This window comes from Capra hircus, chromosome 11 (assembly GCF_001704415.2).
Source record: "Capra hircus breed San Clemente chromosome 11, ASM170441v1, whole genome shotgun sequence".
NCBI lineage: Eukaryota > Metazoa > Chordata > Mammalia > Artiodactyla > Bovidae > Capra > Capra hircus.
The window spans coordinates 103,568,494-103,578,967 of NC_030818.1; the positions used below are offsets into that span (position 1 = coordinate 103,568,494).

The 10,474-nt window shown below is 56.1% G+C and overlaps 1 long non-coding RNA gene across 6 annotated transcripts; it reads right to left on the minus strand.

The window, feature by feature from the left end:
- Positions 502-5,853, minus strand: LOC102168737. Of its 6 annotated transcripts, none has more exons than XR_001918888.1 (4): positions 5,640-5,853; positions 5,029-5,197; positions 4,081-4,524; positions 502-1,765 (listed from the first exon to the last, which is right to left on the minus strand). It is a non-coding gene; the product is annotated as an uncharacterized LOC102168737 (long non-coding RNA). The 6 variants fall into 6 exon arrangements; XR_001918887.1 differs by having other exon boundaries at positions 5,029-5,202; XR_001918886.1 differs by having other exon boundaries at positions 5,029-5,216.

Below are 10,474 nucleotides of genomic sequence, written 5' to 3' on the forward strand. Positions count from 1 at the left end.
CTCTGCAGGTAAAGGGATGCGCCTGTGGGGCCCTGGGGTCCCACGCACGGTTCTCCCAGAGAGGCGTGTCCTCCACACCTCCCTGCAGGGGGTCTGCTGGCCTCTCCTCACGTTGTCCCCAGCGCTGGTCGTCACCAGCCTGGAAACCCGCCAGGGCCGGGGCGACACTGCTGTCTCCAGTGTTTACGTTCTCGTGCTGCCGGGAGGCCGAGCGTCTCTCACGTGCACCAACCACGTGCGTCGCCTCCTGTTAGACGTGCCCTTGTCTGTCCTCTGTCCCTTTTTAGAACAGACTTTCAAGATCTGGGGACCACAGGGGTGTCAAACCGCTCTCTGGCCCTGGGACGCGAGGGGCTTTGTCCCGGCTCGTGGTCTGTCCTCCCAGCTCTTGGCACGTCTGGCCACGGGAGGAGCCAGGCACTTCCCTCTGTCTCCTGGCTCTGGGGCCACGCTTAGAGCACGGGTCTCCACCCTGAGACTGTACATGTATTTACATAAGACTTCAATTTTTACATCATATTTTTAATTCACCTAGAATTTCCCTTTAACAAGAATGCTACTTCAAATTTTAAAAAAATTAACCACTCCCCACTTAACATATCTGGGCTACATCAAAGAGACGCCTGTAAGTTGGTTCCGTTTATAGGAAGCACCCAGAGCAGGCAGACGAGACACAGAAAGCAGATTCCGGGCTGCCAAGGGCCGGGGGAGGGGGCGGGGGGCGAGGCCTTTTGTTCCTTTAGGTCAGAAGCAGATCCGCCGAGGGAGGCGGTCCATCTGGGAAGGTGAGTGCGGCCAGGGAGCAAGCCCTGGGGTCAGGGTTTCCTCTGGAGTGAAGCCGCGGGGAGGGCCGCTCAGCACCCTGAGCGCACTCCATGCTCAGGAAGTGCGCGATGTAATGCATAAAGAATTAAACGCTGTGACAGCAAGGCCTCAGCTAAAAGGTAAGAAATGGAAAGCAGAAATTAGAAACAGAAATATCAGGGAGGGGGAAGGCAAGCTCTAGGCGGGGGAGCAGGTGGAAGGGTCCCGGGTCAGGATCCGGTGCTGCCGGCAGTCACAGGAAGGCGAGTCCCCGCTGCCCTGGGTCCCCTGCAGGAGGCAGGTGCAGGTGGGTGTTCCCAGCCACCTCGGCCCTCCTTGAGACCCCTTCCTGCCCCGGTGCATCCCCAAGCCCGTGCCGCCCACATGGACGCCCCTCACTCAGGGATGGACGGGGTGCCCTGGTCCTCCACCCCCTCGGGCCGGCGGCCTGAGGACCCAGAGTCCTGCCCACACGAGGATGATGCTTTTCCCGCCTCTGGACCTTCTGCTCCCAGATCGTGCACAGACCTGTCCCGGGAAGAAGTGAGATCCACCCCCAGGACTGGGGACAAACCTCGGCCAAGAGGGTCCCCAGGTCCCCCACTCCCTCCTGCTATCTTCACCTGGGGGTTAACATAGCCAGCCCTCTGACCCCTCAGCCTGCTCCCGCTCGGGGCAGGCCTACCCGACATGAGCCCCCCCTCCCACACACACGGGGAGGGGACGCAGGGCTCCCGCGTGGGACCCCAGAGGTGGCTGGGTCGGGACTGGGCTGCCCTGGGCCTCCCCGTGTCACCTTTGGTTCTTCCGGGCAAATGACCAGACAATGTCTGTGGCTGCGGCCTCGGGACCTCAGGACGCACAGGACACGCTGCTCACTGAGGGCTCCGGCCAGGCCAGCTGGGCAGCGGCTTCTTTAGGATGAGGCGCCTGGTTACAGGGTTCCCAGTTCTGTTGGATTCTATCATCAGGGAGGGGACGTCACTTCCTGGAGTTCCTATAACTTGGGGTCCCTGCTCAAACATTAGCCCCCCAAGGGCCCTCAGGGCTGCTGAGGGGTCACCCCCACTTCATGCCATGTTCCTGCATGGTGACACCAACGGGGAGGCCTGGGTGCAGCCAGGGCCCCGCTCTGGGGACACAGCTGGGTTCAGACTTGGCTCCTCCTCGTCACCAGTGATGGGACCCTGGACAAGCTGTGTGCCTCTCGGGGCCTCCCTTCTCCCTGTCTGCACAGCGGGGTCATCGGTCACCTGCTGCCTGGATGCTCAGTCGTGTCTGACCCTTTGCAGCCCCAGGGACTGCAGCCCATCAGCTCCTCGGTCTGTGGGATTCTCCAGGCAATACCAGAATGGGTTGCCATTTCTTTCTCCAGGGGATCTTCCCGACCCAGGGACTGAACCCGTGTCTTCTGTCTGTTGTGATGCAAGAAGAATCCTTACTGCTTGAGCTGTCGGGGAGGCTGGTCATGATGTACCGTCCTTTCAATGTTGTTTGCCAGGATTTTACTGAGCATTTCTGCGTCTCTATCCGTATGAATTTTGGCTCGTAGATGTCTTTTCTTGCGGCTACTCTGGAATTGGGTTAATGCTGGCATCACAGCATGTATCTCACAGTGCATTTAAAAGTATCCCCTCCTTTGTCTTCTGAAGAGTTAGGAAGAACTGGCATTCTAACTATTTGAGATGAAACACCGGGCTCTGGGCTTGGCTTTGTTGACAATTTATTACTGCTTCAGTCTCCATGATTATAGGCTAACCAGGCTTTCTATTTCTTCTATCAGTTTAGGTAGTTTGTGTGTTTCCAGAATTTTTCCATTTCATTTAGGTTAAGTAACTTGTTCCATAAAATTCTCCCATACTTGCCAGTTTTGTGCATCTTTAAAAGAAACGACTGTTTTACTGATTTTCTCGGGTGCTCCTCTGTTCCGTTTATCTTTGCTCTAGATTTCATTATTTCCTTTGTTCTGCTAACCTTGGTTTTACTCTGCTCTTCTTTGTCTAATCAACGGCTCTTGATGAAAGTGAAAGAGGAGAGTGAAAAAGTTGGCTTAAAGCTCAACATTCAGAAAACTAAGATCATGGCATCTGGTCCCATCACTTCATGGCAAATAGATGGGGAAAGAGTGGAAACAGTGTCAGACTTTATTTCTGAGGGGCTCCAAAATCACTGCAGATGGTGACTGCAGCCATGAAATTAAAAGACGCTTGCTCCTTGGAAGGAAAGTTATGACCAACCTAGACAGCAGATTAAAAAGCAGAGACATTACTCTGCCAACAGAGGTCCGTCTAGTCAAAGCTATGGTGTTTCCAGTAGTCATGTATGGGTGTGAGAGTTGGCTCATAAAGAAAGCTGAGCACCAAAGAATTGATGCTTTTGAACTGCGGTATTGGAGAAGACTCTTGAGAGTCCCTTGGACTGCAAGAAGATCCAACCAGTCCATCCTAAAGGAAATCAGTCCTGAATATTCACTGGACTGATGCTGAAGCTGAAACTCCAGTACTCTGGCCACCTGATGCAAAGAGCTGACTCATTCGAAAAGACCCTGATGCTGGGAAAGATTGAAGGAGGGGAGAAAAGGGGATGACAGAGAATGAGATGGTTGGATGGCATCACCAACTCAATGGACATGAATCTGAGTAAACTCTGGGAGTTGGCGATGGACAGGGAGGCATGGAGTGCTGCAGTCCATGGGGTTGCAAAGAGTCAGACACGACTAAGTGACCAAACTGAGCCAATCAAGGGCATCGTCTCACCAGCCCCAGACAACAGCCGGTCAACTCCCCAGGTCTGCGTTGTTGGGTAGACAACAGTCACACACTGGAGTGGACCAGGCTACCAGGTGCTTTTCATGGCCACCCCCCGCCCGACTACAGTTTCACCCTGAACCTTGCCAGCCCCCAGGCTTTGGTGGCTGCCATGGACGGGCTGACCCGGCCCCTCACAGACCACAGCCTCAGGTACTGTCTGTGATCTGAAAACAAGAGGACCTGCTGAAGTTTGCAAAGGGGCACTGCCCACGTCACAGGCCCTACCCACCACCACCAGGCTCTGCCTCTGGGTGCTTCCCTCACACCTTCCAGGCTTGGGTCCCTGGTGCCTATGCCCGTGGGCACTCAAAAGCATCCGTCCGTCAGATCTGACAACGGCAAAGCCGGTCCTTCCATCCAGCCACCAGTTCCCCAACACGGAGCCCAGGACCAGCAGAAGCTCCCATCCCAGATCTGGGATCAGCTAAGGAGAGGGCCTGGAATCAGCGGCTGGGGAGGTGCTCACCTGTTCGGTGCGCACTCCAGGCCCAAGCGGAGAGGATCAACATGAGCTTTTCCAACATGAGCTTGGCCCCCCTCGTGGCCAGGGGGAGGAGATGACTGCCCCACCCCTTCTCTGGGACAGCCCCTCCCAGTTCCAGCGTACTTCACTCCCTCCATACCCAGAGGGGACCAAGACGCCCCAGCTCCTAGAAGCCCCTGGAGGTGGACGCTGGCACGGGGCGCCCTGCGGAGTCTGGGCGCTGCTGATCCTCCACTCCTCGGGGGCCAGGAGTAGACGTTCCGTCCTCAGCATCCCCACGGCCCTCGGCCTCCAGCAGCCCTCGTCTTCAGCTCCACACGCCCTTGGCAGCCTTGGACACATGAGGGCTGGGTCTCAGGGTCTGCCACGTCAGCTTCTCGCTGCTCTCCAACCAGCAGGTGAAGGACGCCCTGCATCCATGTCAGCCTGGACATCAGAAGAGCGACAAGGGCCAGAGTGCCCTGCTGATCCCCCCGGCCCCTCACTTGGACCTCTCTGGTCCAGACGGTACCCGAAGGGCTTTGACGAGAAGCCCCCCTGGGCCCTCAGGGCAGCAGGCCCCTCCCTGAGAGGAGGAGGAGGACTGCACAGCCTCCACTGAGCACAGGAGGAGACAGAGGCTGCCTCCGTGTCTCTGGGGGGTTCTCTGGGATCCATGCTATATGGGCTGGAACACAGGTCCACCAAAACAACTCTGAATCTAGGAGCTAGGAAGTGGGGGTTCTGACCAGACAGCCTGTACCTTGTCCCCCTCACCCTGCACTGACCTCTGACCCCTGGCCCCACACTCAGAGTCCTGTGTGGTCTGGTCCAGACACCCTCCCCGGTGAGCACCTCTCATCCCCACCCCAGGCTCCCTACTGCCTTCCTCCCCCAGGGACCCTCCCAAGTTCCTCCCTACCCCGTCACCCCCATCCACAATGGATTCACCTCCAAGGCCGGACTCAGAGCCTCAGGCTCCTGTGCAAGGACAGCCTTTGGGGCCAGGCTGGCCTGGACTCAAACCCACAGCGGGGCCACGTCACAGCCCGTGACAGGCCAGCTCACGCGGTGACTCTCTGAGCCTCAGTCTCCTCCACTGAAAACGGGATCAGTGACTCTGACCTTGGGAGAGGGTGCTGGGGTTAAAGCAGGGAGAGGAAGACACCCAAAGTGCTTGGACTCAGGAGGTCCCCTGAGTGGGCTCAGTGAACGTGAGGAGCCATGATTCTGACCGCCCCAGTCACGGCTGGACTTGGTCTCTTAGACTTGAATGACCTTGAGTGCTGGGACCGCTGCTCATCTACAAAGTGGGGTGACATCACTGAGTGACGAGAGGGCTCACTATTAACAGTAACTGCCCCCCAACTCTCGCCCATAGGGGTGCTGGGCGCCCTTCTCCGCGGCTCCCTCTGACCCTCGGCCACCAGCCAGGCCTGCCCGCGCGGACAGGCCGGACCTCAGTCTTGGGGTGCTGTCAGAAAGACAAGCAACGTGGGCAGAGGGCGCGGGGACGTGGTGGCCTCCCCTTCTCCCTGCCGAGTCGGCGTCCAGCGACTCACCCAGCCGGGCCCTGGGGTCCAGACAGAGGGCTGGGGGCTTGCGCGGGGACTGGCCTGCCTCCTGCTCTCCAGGAGCACCCGGCCCAGCGCTGGCGGCCGGCCTGGCTGCGGCGGGGGCGGAGTCGGAGCTCAAGGGGACACAGGCCCCAGCGCAGCCCACTGGGGGGCCGGCGGCCGGTCACGACCAGAGGGGCCGTTGGCGGCGCGCGCGGGGCGGGAGGGGGGACGCGCATGCGCGGTGCGGCCGCGTGGGAGGGGTGACCGAGGCCCCGCCCCCTGGCGGCTCTCCCCGCACCCCGTCCCGAGGCGCGCGGGGAGGGCTGAGAGCCTGCAGCGCACCCCCAGCCCCCAGGAGGGAGAGTCAGGGCAGTGAGCGCCCTGAGCCTCCTGAGCAGTCCTTGTCCAAGCCCTCACGGGACAGTTAGGAAACAGGCCAGGAGAGCCCCGCGCAGAGGGGAAGGCAGGCTTCCAGGCTCCGAGGCCGGGCTTCAGCCCTGCCGTGGGGTTTGCTCTGGGAACCAGACGGCCTGAGGTCCTGGGGTACCCTGCCCACCCCTCCCACGTGGGACCCTTTCCTTTGGGCATCCGCACATGGGCTCAAGTGTGCGCGTGCCACACACATATACACACACACACACACTGAATGCCCTGCTGGGGAGTGCACCCTGGAAGGAGATGAGGAGGAAGAAAGAGGTGAGAAGAGGCCTGATGGCACCCACCGCTGGGGAGGGCACAGGAGGCGGTTCCCTGCTGCCTGGACGCCTTCATTCTCCCCCAGTTATCGAGCGCCTATTCCTTGAAGGCTTCTGCCTGCGCGCGTGCTCAGTCGTATTCGCCTTTTTGCGATCCCATGGACTGTAGTCCGCCAGGCTCCTAGGTCCATGGAATTCTGCAGACCGGAATACTTGAGCGGGTTGACAGTTCCTACTCCAGCGATCTTCCGACCCAAGAACTGGACCCGCAGCCTCCTGCATCCCCTGCGCTGGCAGGCAGGTTCTTTACCACTGCGCCACCTGGGAAGCCCCCTACCCCATGCAGGCGCCTCCTAAATGCTGGTGGCAGAGCCATGAGCACAGGCTGGCAGATGAGGTCTTCATGCCCAGGCACACATGCCTCCCAGGCAGGGTTAGTTCTCAGGAAACAGGTCTGACAAGAGGCCTAAGTAAGGCCCCTGGAGTTCCGTAGTCTAGGCTGGAGGAAAAATGGGCTCCCTGGGGACCTTTCAGCATCCCATCACCAGGACAGGGCTGGGAGGGCACAGGGTCCCCTTGGGAACATGAAGCGTGTGCTTGCTGCCTTGGGGAGAGTTGTAAATTCCTTTGTCTCTGACCCTGGAACCCCGTGTTGTCTTCTGGCAGCTAGGAATTGGTTACAGGCTCAGTTGTTAATGTGCAAGAGGTCCAATCTCAGACCCTTCTTAGTTCTCAATGGACCAAAACCGAAGTTGCTCTTCATGGTCCAGCCGAGCATTGGGGCAAAGAACTGAGGGCTTGAGGAGAGCAGAAAGGGCTTAAAGCAACCCTTAAGAACCACGATTTGGGGAACGGGTTTGGGGCTCCAGCAAGTGCTGGAGCATGTCGACTGGATGAGAGGGCAGCCTCTGGACCAGTCCTTTGGGTCTAAATCATGTCTCTACTACTTAATTTGTGTAGGTCACTTCCTTTCTCTGGGCCTTGGTTACCTTTTAAAGGTAAGAATCAGGTGAAGATTAATGAGCTAATACACGGAAAGCTCTTAAAATGTCTGGCACACCAAGAGTTCTATAGAAGGTTTTGTGCCATTGGCTCAGATCAGGGCGTCTTGGGCAGGACAGGGGGCAGAGGCTTTGCTGGTGGGAAGGGCATGGAGGCAGGGCAGGTCCAGAGGATGAGGGGGCTAGCTATGGGTTGCTGCCCCCTGATACCTGTCCAGCTGTCTGTCTGGTTCCCTGGGAGGCCAGCAGGGGTAACAGTGCCCACAGTAGAACTGGGGGACTGTTACCGGGTGGGCAGAACCTCTGGGAGAGAGAGGAAAGCACCCTGAAATTGACTGCTCGGCCAGGTCATCAGGTGCGGGAGAGATGGGAGGGGCTTGGGGAGGAGGAGAGAGTGAGGGGCTGATGGATGAGTGGATAGTGAGAAAGAGGCGCAGCTAACTCAGGAGATGCTCGGGGCTTCTGGTGGCCTTCTGTGCTCCCTGTTACCAGATACACAAGGGAAGGCAAACTTGGATTTGAAAGAACCTGGCTGGGGTGCCTAGGGCCAGTGGAGTAAGGAATCCAAATTTATTGAAAAGCAGACAGTGATTTTACTAACAGTGGGTTTCATCAGCAAAGGCAAGAGGATTGCTATCAGGACAAGCATACCACAGCAAAACCTATCGGCAAGTCCACAAAACAGAAGAATAGAGTTACTTTGCAGAGAATAGTAGGCAGTTGGGAAACCGAGCTTTGGAGGAAAATCCACTGGAGGAAAGTGCAAGTTCAGGGCTGGTGAGGGCTTCCCATTGGCTGAGCTGCTTGCTTTCCCATTGGCTAAGAAAAACCTACCCAAAAAGGCAAAATGGTTGTCCAAGGAGGCCTTACAAATAGCTGAGAAGAGAAAGGCAAAGGAGAAAGGGACAGACACCCAACTGAATGCAGAGTTCAAAAGAATAGCAAGGAGAGATAAGAAAGCCTTAAGTGAACAATGCAAAGAAATGGAGGAAAACTATAGAATGAGAAATACTGGAGATCTCAAGAAAGTTAAAGATACCAAGGGAATATTTCCTGCGGATGGGCACGATGAAGGACAGAAACTATGGACCTAACAGAAGCAGAAGAGATTAAAAAGAGGTGGCAAGAATACACAGAACTATACAAAAAAAGTCTTAGTGACCTGGAAACCACGATGGTGTGGTCACTTACCTAGAGCCAGACATCCTGGGGTGTGAAGTCAAATGGGCCTTAGGAAGCCTTGCTACAAACAAAGCTAGTGGAGGAGATGGAATTCCAGCTGAGCTGTTTCAAATTCTAGAAGATGATGCTGTGAAGGTGCTGCACTCAACATGCCAGCAAATTTGGAAAACTCAGCAGTGGCCACAGGACTGGAAGAGGTTCGTTTTCATTCCAATCCCAAAGAAGGGCAATCAGAGGTCTTTCCTGGGGGGTGAGGCTGGTGTGTGTTCTGGAGAGGGTCAGGCTGCTTCCTCGGAGATGATCCGAATGACCAGGGGAATCTGGTATTCACACTGTAGACCGTGGTATTCCTTGGGCCCAGAGCTTTCCAAACATAAAGCTGAGACAGGAGAGTCATGCTTTATAAAATAAACAGAAAGGGAATTCCATGGCAGGCCAGTGCTTAGGACTCATATTTTCACTGTAGGGGGCATGGGTTTGATCCCCGGTCAAGGAACCAAGTCCCACAAGCGGCATGGTGAGGCCAAAAAGTAAAATAAAAATAAAATATATAACATATATAAACTAAGTGAACAACAAAACGACAGTGAAGACCTTTGTCTCTGCCCCCAGGCTGCCCCTCTGGTCCCAGGGTCTGCTCACACACTCGGACGCTCCCGTGTTCCTGGCTCTGGAGGCATCTGTCTGCTGTCTGTCTCACTTACTTGGGACCGGCAAATGTTATTCCATCATGATCCCATTATTCCCACAGAACTCCCACTCCAGCATGGACCAGCAGGAGTGCTCACCACTGCTTCATGAGCCCTGGGGGCCGAGAAGGGCTGGGGTCCCGCTGAACAAACCCAGCTGCTCCAAAAAGCCATGCCATGGAGAATGCCTCAGGCTTCAGCCCCCAGGCCAGAAGGGCAGCATGCAGGGGAATGAGGCAGAGAGAACCCCACAACCGTACAAAAACACTGCTGTGCACACAGGGACCACGACAACGTCCTCTGTGGCAGCAATTCAGAAGGTCACCGGGGCAGAGATGGGAGCGAAGAATGAAAAGACCCACTTTCCACAATGAGATATGTGCTACGGTATTTTATAGAGTCTGTGTTAAATCAGGGGAGAAGAAACATCTTAATACATGAGGCAAAGCACATAAATTTGAAAAGAGGAAACAATCAGCTGGAACTAATCATTGTCACCACACATCAAAGCGGCTCCCGTCCTCTTATGTAAACAGTCCCGAGGGCCCTCCCCGGTGGTCCAGGGGTTAGGACTCAGGCTTTCACTGCCACGGGCCCGGGTTCAATCCCCTGTCAGGGAACTAAGACCCTGCAAGAGGCACAGCCAAAAAAGAAAAAAAAAAAAAAAGGCGTCCCTAGAAACGAAGAAAAGCAGCCGTGCAGATAAAGGAACACAAAGGTCATTATCAGACATATCACACACACAGATAACAGTTCGGTCTTATGACTCCAAAACCCCCAGAGTTTGGAAATATGCTCCGGGGCTGTGTAGAAATAGGAACTTTTAGTCATCATTGATGGGAACACATTTCTTTCCGATGGAGACAGTTCGGTCATGTCTGTCAAAATTACAGATGCATTTACCCTCTGACTCAGCAGTCCCAGGTCAGGGGTCCATCCCCCAGAAACGCCTCTACACTTGCCACGGGTATGTTTTATTTCCTGCACCTTCATCAGAGCGAAGACTGGAAACACCCCAGCTCCCTCTACTAGGGGAGAGGATACGTGATGACCGTCCACACAAGGAAACAAGGTGTTATTGGGGTAGAAAATAAGGAGGGAGGGGGAAGGGAGGAAGACCTCTGAGCACTGACCTGGAAAGATCACCCCTGGTGCTGACCGCTGGCAGGGCTGAGGCTCACTGGACAGGCCCCCGGACTTCGGGCTGCCTTTTCCAAGCACCTTGGGGCGCAGCTTTGTCTGTGAGCCCAGGACTTCTGGCCCAGCTCAGC